The following is a 13389-nucleotide window of genomic DNA, read 5'->3' on the forward strand; positions in this document are numbered from 1 at the left end:
TTTTACATTCTATCAAATTGGGTCTTTTGCACATTTCCACAAATTTTTAAGTCCAATAAATCGTAGGCACACAGAACCCGGTGGCACCGGGCTTCGTCATCCTGTTCGTGACGCCAAGTTGGGTCGCCCTCCCAGGGCTGTGGGGTACTCGGTACCGGGCCCAATGAGCTTCAATGGGAGATGTCACGGCAGCTGGGACCCGGCCCGTGGCCCTTGGGACCCAATGTAAAAGGGGGAATGTTCAGTGTGCTTATGATGATTAGAGTTTATGAATGAATGAGTCGTGACGCCACCTGTGGTGTTCGGCAATGAAGATGTTGAGCCGACGCTGCAGACAGATCCTCTGGGACAGATGGTGTGGTGCAGCAATGATGTTGTAGCCCTCCACAGGCAGGGCTGTAGTCCCAGGGCAGAGTAGGTGAAGTGACACTTAGATGATGTAGTGTCGGACGCAGGGGATGTAGCAGTGCTGGGCAGGTTGACGCAGGAATAAGTGGAGGACACCGGGGCATGTAGTTCCAAAGCTTTACTCACAGTCTGTTGTGGCACAAGAGCCCGCATCCGTGCCATGTCCTCCGGGTCAGGAGCTCAGCCAACTTCCAAGCAAGATGAAGTACTCCTTTCCAACACTCCGCCAACATATGTGCCTTTTCTGAATATCTCCCTCTTAGCGCCCTTAGTGAAGTACTCACAGTACTGAGTTACACTGGAGTTCCTCCTGTCAGATGTTTCTATGAACTCTACTTGTACGGCAGACAGCTGTAGCCTGCTTCGGGGTCTCCTTACTACCTAGTCCCGGCTCACTGACGTTGCTGTTGTGCCCCCAAGTCTTGTTTGGGAATAAAGTGGTGACAACTTCTATTCCTCCGGTGTCTGCTTCAGGACCATTAGTATCCATACAACCGAAGGGTTCTCCTCTAACCCTAATCCTTGGTTCTCTTCTTCTCCTCATGTTCTGTACTAATCTTTCCCTTCTTATGGAGAATCAGGCTTTCTATTAATGTTCCTTTACTGTGCCAGCGGACCCAGGTCACTGAGGTCGGCTGCAGCACTTCCTTCCTCCATCACACTCCGGGGATCTCCTTTCACAGACTGACCTCGTCAGACTCCTTTGACAAACTGACCAATTCCTACACTCTTCCCGCTCTTTTGAGTGCAAAACTAAACTCCACCCGCCTCTCAGCACGCTTCGTGTTCCAAGCAGGGAGCCACCAAAGGATGCTTTGCTACACTACTATGTTGTGTGGGATGCAGGTGTTGGAGTGTGGTCAGGTGTCTCCACCTTACCTGAATGGTGGGGTACCACATCTCAGGAGGAGGTGCAGTACCTCTGTTGCGACTGAACCCTCAGAGGCGCCACAGAAAGCTAGTAAAGAAAGACCCAAAAGACTGCAGAGAAAGCCAGTAAAGAAAGATCCAAAAGACTGCAGAGAATTCTGGCAGAGACAGACCCCAAAAGACTGCAGAGAAAGCTGGTAGAGACAGATCCCAAAAGACTGCAAAGAAAGCCGGTAGAGACAGACCCCAAAAGACTGCAGAGAAAGACTATAGAGACAGACCTCAAAAGACTGCAGAGAAAGCCGGTAGAAACAGTCCCCAAAAGTCTGCAAAGAAAGCAGGTAGAGACAGATTCCAAAAGACTGTAGAGAAAGTCGGTAGAGACAGACCCTAAAAGCCTGCAAAGAAAGCAGGTAGAGACAGAACCCAAAAGACTGCAGAGAAAGCCGGTAGAGACAGACCCCAAAAGACTGCAGAGAAACGTGGGAGAGACAGACCCCAAAAGACTGTAGAGAAAGCAGACAGACCCCAAAAGCCTGCAAAGAAAGCAGGTAGAGACAGACCCCAAAAGACTGCAGAGAAAGCCAGTAGAGAAAGACCCCAAAAGCCTGCAAAGAAAGCAGGTAGAGACAGACCCCAAAAGACTGCAGAGAAAGCCAGTAGAGACAGACCCCAAAAGACTGCAGAGAAAGGCGGTAGAGACAGACCCCAAAAGACTGCAGAGAAACGTGGGAGAGACAGACCCCAAAAGACTGCAGAGAAAGCAGGTAGAGAGAGACTCCAAAAGACTGCAGAGAAAGCCAGTAGAGACAGACCCCAAAAGCCTGCAAAGAAAGCAGGTAGAGAGAGACTCCAAAAGACTGCAGAGAAAGCCAGTAGAGACAGACCCCAAAAGCCTGCAAAGAAAGCAGGTAGAGACAGACCCCAAAAGACTGCAGAGAAAGCCAGTAGAGACAGACCCCAAAAGACTGCAGAGAAAGGCGGTAGAGACAGACCCCAAAAGACTGCAGAGAAACGTGGGAGAGACAGACCCCAAAAGACAGCAGAGAAATGTGGGAGAGACAGACCCCAAAAGCCTACAGAGAAAGCCGGTAGAGACAGACCCCAAAAGCCTGCAAAGAAAGCAGGTAGAGACAGACCCCAAAAGACTGCAGAGAAACGTGGGAGAGACACCCCAAAAGACTGCAGAGAAAGCCGGTAGAGACAGACCCCAAAAAAAAGCAGAGAAACGTGGGAGAGACGGACCCCAAAAGACTGCAGAGAAAGCCGGTAGAGACAGACCCCAAAAGACTGCAGAGAAAGCCGGTAGAGACAGACCCCAAAAGACTGCAGAGAAACGTGGGAGAGACAGACCCCAAAAGACTGCAGAGAAAGCCGGTAGAGACAGACCCCAGTAGACTGCAGAGAAACGTGGGAGAGACAGACCCCAAAAGACTGCAGAGAAAGCTGGTAGAGACAGGCCCCAGTAGACTGCAGAGAAAGGTGGGAGAGACTGACCCCAAAAGACTGCAGGGAATGCTGGTAGCAACAGACCCCAAAAGACTGCACAGAAAGCTGGTAGCGACAGATCCCAAAAGACTGCTGAGAAATCTGGTAGAGACGGACCCCAAAAGACAGCAGAAAAAGGTGGGAGAGACAGACCCCAAAAGACTGCAGAGAAAGCTGGTAGAGACAGACCCCAAAAGCCTAGAGAAAGCCAGTAGAGACAGACCCCAAAAGACTGCTGAAAAATCTGGTAGAGACAGACCCCAAAAGCCTGCAGAGAAAGCTGGTAGAGGCAGACCCCAAAAGACAGCAGAGAAAGGTGGGAGAGACAGACCCCAAAAGACTGCAGAGAAAGCTGGTAGAGACAGACCCCAAAAGACTACAGAGAAAGCCGGTAGAGAAAGACCCCAAAAGACTGCAGAGAAAGCTGGTAGAGACAGACCCCAAACGACTACAGAGAAAGCCGGTAGAAACAGACCCCAAAAGACTGCTGAGAAGTCTGGTAGAGACAGCCCCCAAAAGACTACAGAGAAAGCTGGTAGAGACAGACCCCAAAAGACTGCAGAGAAAGCTGGTAGAGACAGACCCCAAAAGACTGCAGAGAAAGCCGGTAGAGACAGACCCCAAAACACTACAGAGAAAGCAGGTAGAAACAGACCCCAAACTACTGCTGAGAAGTCTGGTAGAGACAGACCCCAAAAGACTACAGAGAAAGCTGGTAGAGACAGACCCCAAAAGACTGCAGAGAAAGCTGGTAGAGACAGACCCCAAACGACTACAGAGAAAGCCGGTAGAGACAGACCCCAAAAGACTGCAGAGAAATCTGGTAGAGACAGACCCCAAAAGACTGCAGAGAAAGCCGGTAGATACAGACCCCAAAACACTACAGAGAAAGCCGGTAGAAACAGACCCCAAAAGACTGCTGAGAAGTCTGGTAGAGACAGTCCCCAAAAGACTACAGAGAAAGCTGGTAGAGACAGACCACAAAAGACTGCAGAGAAAGCTAGTAGAGACAGACCCCAAAAGACTGCAGAGAAAGCCGGTAGAGACAGACCCCAAAACACTACAGAGAAAGCCGGTAGAAACAGACCCTAAAAGACTGCTGAGAAGTCTGGTAGAGACAGCCCCCAAAAGACTACAGAGAAAGCTGGTAGAGACAGACCACAAAAGACTGCAGAGAAAGCTAGTAGAGACAGACCCCAAAAGACTGCAGAGAAAGCCGGTAGAGACAGACCCCAAAACACTACAGAGAAAGCCGGTAGAAACAGACCCCAAAAGACTGCTGAGAAGTCTGGTAGAGACAGCCCCCAAAAGACTACAGAGAAAGTTGGTAGAGACAGACCCCAAAAGACTGCAGAGAAAGCTGGTAGAGACAGACCCCAAAAGACTGCAGAGAAAGCCGGTAGAGACAGACCTCAAAACACTACAGAGAAAGCAGGTAGAAACAGACCCCAAAAGACTGCTGAGAAGTCTGGTAGAGACAGACCCCAAAAGACTGCAGAGAAAGCTGGTAGAGACAGACCCCAAACGACTACAGAGAACGCCGGTAGAGACAGACCCCAAAAGACTGCTGAGAAATCTGGTAGAGACAGACCCCAAAAGACTGCAGAGAATTCCGGTAGATACAGACCCCAAAACACTACAGAGAAAGCCGGTAGAAACAGACCCCAAAAGACTGTAGAGAAAGCTGGTAGAGACAGACCCCAAAAGACTGCAGAGAAAGCTGGTAGAGACAGACCCCAAAAGACTGCAGAGAAAGCCGGTAGAGACAGACCCCAAAACACTACAGAGAAAGCCGGTAGAAACAGACCCCAAAAGACTGCTGAGAAGTCTGGTAGAGACAGACCCCAAAAGACTGCAGAGAAAGCTGGTAGAGACAGACCCCAAAAGACTGCTGAGAAACCCGGTAGAGACAGACCCCAAAAGCCTGCAAAGAAAGCTGGTAGAGACAGACCCCAAAAGACAGCAGCAGTAACTGCAGAGAAAGGTGGTCCTACAAAGTACTGACCCAGGGACTGAATACAAATGCACAGCACAATATTTAGATTTATATTTTTAAAATATTTTGAAGATCTCGTATCATTTCCTTTACACTTCACAAATACTTTCTATTGGTGTTGATAGATCACATAAAATCTCAATAAAATACATTTACGTTTGTAGGCGTAACATGAAAAAAGTTAATGGGGGCATGAATACTTTTTCAAGGCACTGTATATGTGTATATATGCTTAGTGAGGATTGTAAATACTATATTTGCTTTGTTCCTCACTGACAATTTTCATTAAAATATTATTATTAGGAAGCAAAGAAAAACATGTTGGATATGTTTTTCATGTAACTGTATTAACCCTAAGGACCTTTCTAATGACCAAAATACCAAGCAGTGTCTTAGATTTCAGATGGGTAATTAAAACTTTTACAAATGCTGATTAAAGTGGCTGTCTCCAGATTTGCTGCTAGTGAACCAGAATCGTATTAATTTGAGAGCCAGATGCTTAAACCTGCAGGTTGGATTAGCAGGAAAAGTTCTTCCATGCATCAATAAGATTGTACTGATATATTGTGCCTGAATATTCACCCATGCATTTCGGGAGCGGCGCTCTCCATATGGCTCCAGATTCTGTACTATGCACAATGCTGATCTATGCTAAACATACAATTCTTGTGTTTGAAAGTGAATCATATAAATAAATTACTGGCCTAAAGGTATGATTCATATATATATTTAAAACAGTCCTTTGTTAAACTGCCTATTGAGTATTGCTGAAAAATAAAATTAGCAAACAGCAGGGAGAAAGTAAATGACCTTAGAAAATGAAATTTGCTACACAGCCAATTTTTTAATTTTTTTTTTATCTCTTTGAATCCTGTAGATAATGAAATAGACCCCAGTGAAAACTACCGTATTTTGTGGATTTTAAGACGTACCCAAAAATTTGGGGAGGAAATAGGAATATTTTTTTTTAATAAAATGGTGTGTATTATTTGCTGTTGCGGTAGCTTACTTGGGAGGCAGCAGTGGTGGAGCGGGGTCCCAGGTGGCAGCGTCACTGCTGATGGAGGCAGGAGATACTGCAGGCTTCATAGGATGGGGTGTTCCGTGGCGGTAAGCTGTTGGGCCATGGCTGCGGGCTCTAGGCTGGTACGACGAAGTGTTCGGCGGTGTGGGGATATTTTGTGAAAGCCTGGAGCCCCGCACCTTCCATACTTTCTAATGCGGCAGACTCTGGTAAAATGGCCATCAGAAGCGGCGCATGCGTAATTGAGATCTTGTGAGCCAAGATCTCATCTTGTCATCCTTGGGCCTGCAGCCATCGCCTGACTCCTGTCTCAGCTGTCTCCAGAGGCTTACGGCAGCAGCAACCCAGGTACCCAAGTAAGCTCCACCGCAGCTACAATTTGGGTTATAAGACACACCCCCATGTCCCCTCCAAATTTTGGGGGAAAACAGTGCGTCTTATAATCCAAAAAATCCAAATTGTTTGCTGGTACCCAATTTCATGGGATTTCTCTAAAGGGGGGATATAAAAATGCTGGCTGTATTTGGACCTCTCATAGCACAAAAAAATGGAAAAAGCTGGCACATGCTCCACCAACTCTCCACTCCCTGGTGGTCAAATCCTGGCAGGGAATGCCCCATTCTTGAGATAGATGTTTGTGCCAGTGGTGGGATCAGCGGCTATACGATATTTAGAGCATATCCATGTCTTTTGTAATTCAACTGCTATGAAAACATAGACAAAGCTGCTTCATATTCTAAGAGAATACTTTGCATTTCCACTTTCTTGTTTCACTCTTGCATAGAACGTATTTATGGTCAAGTCTATATTCATTTTTTAGCAGTTCAGACAAGTAAATAATTGTCGAGAGATAATGAGAAAAAAAAATAACTCCGGCATTCTGTCTCCTGTGTTATACTGATACACTAGGCCAAGGACTTTGTGTCCTTTCCACAACATTAGACCTAGCAAAGTCTTAACTGTTTATCCTTTGCACAAATGAAAGCTGAAGGATTTGGGAATTGGAATAAAAACAGGTTTTTGTTTTTTTTATGTTTAAAATTATAATTTTATACCTCTGAATTCCACTTGGGTCTACATTAGCCATTTTATATGTATTTATCAGAAAGACTAATAACTTAACAATGCTCTAGGATTACGGCAGTAAAGCAGAATATTAGGAGATAACATACACAGTGTCGGATTTGGGGTGCCAAGGGCCCTCCAGTAACATTGACTTTGGGGGCCCACTTTTTACCTGCATACAGATATTACATGACCCTGGTTCAAAATTTACCTATATCTCTAAATAATAATAAACTGGGTAGTTTGGTTAATAAATGAGATGCTGCTTTTTTCTGTTCAGAGAGAATCAAGTGAATTATGACAAGTACTGCCCATACAGTAAGGTTGGGGGCCTAGATTCCCCTGTTCCCTGTGGGCCAGTCCGAGCCTGAACATACACACAGACAAGATTATCACCACGTCTTGAATTTATTCATTCTGGGATTTGATATGATATTCCCGGTACATATTTATTAGTTGTGCTCATCAATCAGCTGCTACAATCTAGGCTGGGGTAATATTGGTTGTGAGCCTTGGGCAGAGCATTGGATGGGGTCCTTCCAACTTTTGTTAAAGAAAAAGAAACATAATAGATGTATACGAGAACTCCTAGTCATTTTATAATAAAAAATAATTTTCTTTTACACTTGTGCCATTCAAAGTAACATACGATATGACTATTTTGTGACAGAGCAAAAAAAAATACTAGTACGGATAAAGGTCGTGCTGGTAAGGCCTTGTCTTATCAAATATAGTGAATGGTCAAGCTTGAATTGTCTGAGCTGTCTGGAAAATCATTTACTTGATTGATGGAGGTGGCCTCTTCAAGCCATAAAGACCTTTGAATTCTTGTCACACCCAATCCCCTACTTTTTGCCCCTGTTTTTGTCTTTATGGAAGAGTTCAGAGAGTTAAGGGGAACTTGATTACGATATTAGAAGGAAGGAGACCTCTAAACTCATTGAAGAGATGTGTTTTCTCCAACCATGTTTTTTTTAAAAGTAGGCTTAAAAATTGGCTAGCTCAGCAACGTAAAGACCTGTCAATGATATCCATATGTACGTGACAGCTTCTACTGCTATGAGAGCCAATACTGTTTCCTGCTAACTAATCTACAGGAGCTGTCTGACATTATAGAAGGGTCACATTGCCGAAATTTTCATCTAAGATTAGGAAGGGTTATAGGGAGTGACAAAGCATCAATTGTCTAAGCTGCCCGAAAACCTTATATGTTCATTTGTTTGAGTTACGGAGGCGGCCCACTCAAGCCAGCAGGGCCATTGGCTGTTTGTCCCTCTCCTACTTTTTGCCCCCTGTTTTTGCTTTTATGGAGTTCAGAAGGATAAGGGGAACTGGAAACTGATACTGGGAGGAAGGAAACCTCTAAGTTCATTGAAGGGAGGTGTTTTTTCCAACCATGTTTTATTAAAAGTAGGCTTAAAAATGGCAAGCTTAGCAGCGCAAAGACCTGGCAACGATATCCATGTGTAGGTGCCAGCTTCTACTGCTGTGAGAGACAATACTGTTTCTGGATAGCCAATCTACAGAAGCTGTCATTTAGACATTATACAAGGGTCACATTGCCAAAAACTTCACCTAAGATTAAGGCTGAGTTCACCCGTGGCTTTTTTTTGCATTTCCGCGGCGGTTTTAACCGCACGATTTTGCCGCGAAAATGCAAAAAATAAGCATCCCATGCATTAGTATAGGATTCCACAATGCTGTGCTAATGCTGCGGTTTTTACCGCGGCGGAATCGCTTCACGGTAAAAAACGCAGCATGCTCATTAATTTCACGGAATCGCGGCGATCCAGCACCCATAGGAATGCATTGTTCTGCTTACTTTCCGCATGTGGCTGTGCACACCATGCGAAAAGTAAGCAGAATAATTGCGGATGGTACCCACGGTCCGGAGGAGAGGAGACTGTCCTCCGGGCTTTGGGTACCATATCCCTGTAAAAAATAGAATTTAAAATAAAAAATATTGTTATTCTCACCTTCCGACGTCCTGCGTAGCCTTCCCGCCTCTCTCCACGCTCCCAGTAATCCTTTGCGAAAATGCCCGCGATGGCGTCCGTTCTCGCAGGATCGCGAAGTCTCGCTGTCATCGCGAATTACCGTGAGACGTTGTGATCCCGCGAGAACGGACGTCATCACAGGCATTTTCGCAAAGGATTACTGGGAACGGGAGCATGGAGAGAGGCGGGAAGGCTGCGTGGGTTTTCGGAAGGTAAGAATAACACCATTTTTTATTTTTTTTATTATTTTTTACATTTTATCTTTTACTACTGATGCTGCATAGGCGGCCTCAGTAGTAAAAAGTTGGTCACACTTGTCAAACACTATGTTTGACGAGTGTGACCAACCTGTCAATCAGTTCTCCAAGCGATGCTACAGATTGCTTGGAAAACGCTAGCATTTTGCAAGCTAATTACGCTTGCAAAATGCTAGTTTTTCCGCAGGAAAATCGCGGGAATTTAAAATGCGATTTTCCCGCGGAATGGAATTCCGGAACTCTCGCGGTAATTTCCGCAAGAGTCCCGCTACGTGTGAACCCAGCCTTAGAAGGGTTATAGGTAGTGTTGAGCATTCCGATACCGCAAGTATCGGGTATCGGCCGATATTTGCTGTATCGGAATTCCGATACCGACTTCCGATATTTTTTCAATATCGGAATTCGGCATCGGAATCGGAAGTTCAGTTGATTGACGGCCTGACGTCATCATGATGCGCGGTGTGTGCGCATCATGATGCGCCGTCATTTCGGGCCTTCCGGGGGTCTCTGCCGGCCTGCCGGGGGGCTGTGCCGGCCTGCCGGGGGGCTGTGTGGACTGCCCGGGGTCTCTGCCGGCCTGCCGGGGGGCTGTGCCGGCCTGCCGGGGGGCTGTGCACCCTGTGGGGGTCTGTACCGGCCTGCCGGGGGGCTGTGCCGGCCTGCCGGGGGGCTGTGCTGATGTCCGGGGGTCTGTGCAAGCATCGTCCGATGGGACTACAAGTCCCATCGGGCGATGCCTGCTACCATGACAGTGATTGACACATTAGCCAATGATGGGACAGTAGTAGTCCCATCATCCGGCTAATGTGTTAAATGTTAAAAAAAAAAAAAAAAAAAAAAATACTACATACATACTACATATATACTACATACATACTACATACATGCTACATACATACTACATGCTACATACATACTACATACATACTACATACATACTACATACATACTACATGCATGCTACATACATACTACATGCTACATACATACTACATGCATGCTACATACATACTACATACATACTACATACATACTACATGCATGCTACATACATACTACATGCTACATACATACTACATGCATGCTACATACATACTACATACATACTACATACATACTACATGCATGCTACATACATACTACATGCTACATACATACTACATGCATGCTACATACATACTACATACATACTACATATATACTACATACATACTACATACATGCTACATACATACTGCATGCTACATACATACTACATACATACTACATACATACTACATGCATGCTACATACATACTACATGCTACATACATACCACATACATACTACATGCATGCTACATACATACTACATGCTACATACATACCACATACATACTACATACATGCTACATATATACTACATGCATGCTACATACATACTACATATATACTACATGCATGCTACATACATACTACATACATACCACATATATACTACATACATACTACATACATACTACATGCTACATACATACCACATATATACTACATACATACAATACATTCATACAATACATACATAGACATACAGTACATATAACATAGAGTAACATACTTACCAATACTTGTCACATTGTTCCCCGAAGCCATTGTCTTTCCGGAATAAATATTAACATAACAAACCACAAAAATACTCACCCACGATCCGAAGCAGTCCACGAGTGTGTCCCACGACGATCTTGGGTAGAGAACTGCAGCATCAGATGATGCTGCCGTTCTCTACGGGCTGCAGGAATCCAATGACGGAAGGTAGGTATCCTTCCGCACTGTATTCCTCCGCCACTTAAAAAAAAAAAAGTCCCTAGTCTCACTTTATGCCATTGCTGCGTGGGAATTTCCCACACAGCAATGGCATAAAGTGAGACTAGGGACTTTTTTTTTTTTTAAGTGGCGGAGGAATACAGTGCGGAAGGATACCTACCTTCCGTCATTGGATTCCTGCAGCCAGTAGAGAACGGCAGCAACAGCTGATGCTGCAGTTCTCTACCCAAGATCGTCGTGGGACACACTCGTGGACTGCTTCGGATCGTGGGTGAGTATTTTTGTGGTTTGTTATGTTAATATTTATTCCGGAAAGACAATGGCTTCGGGGAACAATGTGACAAGTATTGGTAAGTATGTTACTCTATGTTATATGTACTGTATGTCTATGTATGTATTGTATGAATGTATTGTATGTATGTAGTATATATGTGGTATGTATGTAGCATGCATGTAGTATATATGTAGTATGTATGTAGCATGCATGTAGTATATATGTAGTATGTATGTAGCATGTAGTATGTATGTAGCATGCATGTAGTATATATGTAGTATGTATGTAGCATGTAGTATGTATGTAGCATGCATGTAGTATGTATGTAGCATGCATGTAGTATGTATATGGTATGTATGTAGCATGTATGTAGTATGCATGTAGTATGTATGTAGCATGTAATTTTTTTTTTTTTTTTTTTACATTTAACACATTAGCCGGATGATGGGACTACTACTGTCCCATCATTGCCTAATGTGTCAATCACTGTCATGGTAGCAGGCATCGCCAGATGGGACTTGTAGTCCCATCGGACGATGCCTGCACAGACCCCCGGAGCCTGCACAGCCCCCCGGCAGGCCGGCACAGCCCCCCGGCAGGCCGGCACAGACCCCCGGAGCCTGCACAGCCCCCCGGCAGGCCGGCACAGCCCCCCGGCAGGCCGGCACAGCCCCCCGGAGCCGGCACAGCCCCCCGGCAGGCCGGCACAGCCCCCCGGCAGGCCGGCACAGCCCCCCGGAGCCTGCACAGACCACCGGCAGGCCGGCACAGACCACCGGAGCCTGCACAGACCCCCTGGCAGGCCGGCACAGCCCCCCGAAAGGCCCGTACAGACCCCAGAGAGGCTGTACAAGGGCAGGAAAGGGTTTTTCTTATTCCGATACCGGAAGTCCCATAGACTTGAATGGGACTTCCGGTATCGGAATCGGCGATACCGATACTTTTTTTAAAGATCGGCCGATACCATCCGATACGATACTTTGAAGTATCGGACGGTATCGCTCAACTCTAGTTATAGGGAGTGGCAAAGCATAAATTGTCTAAGCAGCCCGAAAACATTATATGTTCATTTTTTGAAGGGAGGAGGTGGCCTTCTCAAGCTAGCAGGACCATTGTCTGCTTGCTCTCCCTACATGTCGACCTCTGATTTTGTCTTTATGGAAGGGTTTAGAGAGTTAAAAAGAGCTGGAACCTGAAAATGGAAGAAAGAAAACATCTAAGTTCATTGAAAGGATGTGTTATCTCCATCCATGTTTTATTAAAAGTAGGCTAAAAAAACTGCCAAGTCAGCAGCTCAAAAACTTGTCAACAATATCCATATGCAGGTGACAGCTTCTACTCTATGAAAGCCAATAGCTAATAAATACAAACTGTTTCTTGCTAACCTATCTACAGGAGCTGTCACTTTGACATTACGGAAGTGTCACCGTGCAGAAAACTTCATCACATGAACAAAGAATAGGAAAGGTTAAGTGTCTTTATAGTTTAGTTCATACCCTTTTGTAAGATTTACTAACAGGGACATACAGTATAATGTACATAACATTGGAATTTATTTTTAATTTTATTGATGTTTTCTAAATGTCTTCAAATCATGATCCATCAGAGCACAAGTAAACCAAATTTATCTTTAATAACCTTGCCTAGATTCAGGAAGGATTATGCTCATAACTTGCTTTTACTTGTATGAAAGATTGAAAATCATGTGACTTGTCAAAAAACGTGAATTGACAGGCGTGGTAGTTACCTAATCTGTCACACTACTGATGGTGGGAGACACTGCAGAAGCAGAGTGGGCAAACCATGTATAGTAGCTTTACTTTACAAAAGTAAAACTATACTATTTGTCCAAAAGTATAACTATAAGTATACTAGATGGTGGCCCGATTCTATCGCATCGGGTATTCTAGAGTCTCTGTTAAAATAAAAAATAGTGATATACTCACCTCCCGACGGCCCCCGGACTCTTTCTTTCCTCTCACCACGCTCCCGGCATCTTCTGGTCCCAGTAATGCTTAGCACAAAACACGGCTGATGATGTCGCGCTCTCGCGAGAGTGACGTCATCTCCGGCCCTTCTCGCTAAGCATTACTGGGACTGGAAGATGCGGGGAGCGTGGTGAGAGGAGGGACAGAGATCGGGGGTCGTCGGAAGGTGAGTATATAACTATTTTTTATTTTAACAGAGACTCTAGAATACCCGATGCGA

The 13389-nt window shown here is 45.2% G+C and overlaps 1 protein-coding gene across 2 annotated transcripts in view; it reads left to right on the forward strand.

Annotated features, from left to right (window-relative positions):
* The window catches only part of BRINP1 (BMP/retinoic acid inducible neural specific 1), a 371033-nt gene that overhangs the window by 12963 nt on the left and 344681 nt on the right, over nt 1-13389 (forward strand). The gene's annotated exons all lie outside the window — the stretch shown is intronic.

Source organism: Dendrobates tinctorius, unplaced genomic scaffold, assembly GCF_039654945.1.
Source record: "Dendrobates tinctorius isolate UK_male_01 unplaced genomic scaffold, ASM3965494v1 ptg000034l, whole genome shotgun sequence".
Lineage (NCBI taxonomy): Eukaryota > Metazoa > Chordata > Amphibia > Anura > Dendrobatidae > Dendrobates > Dendrobates tinctorius.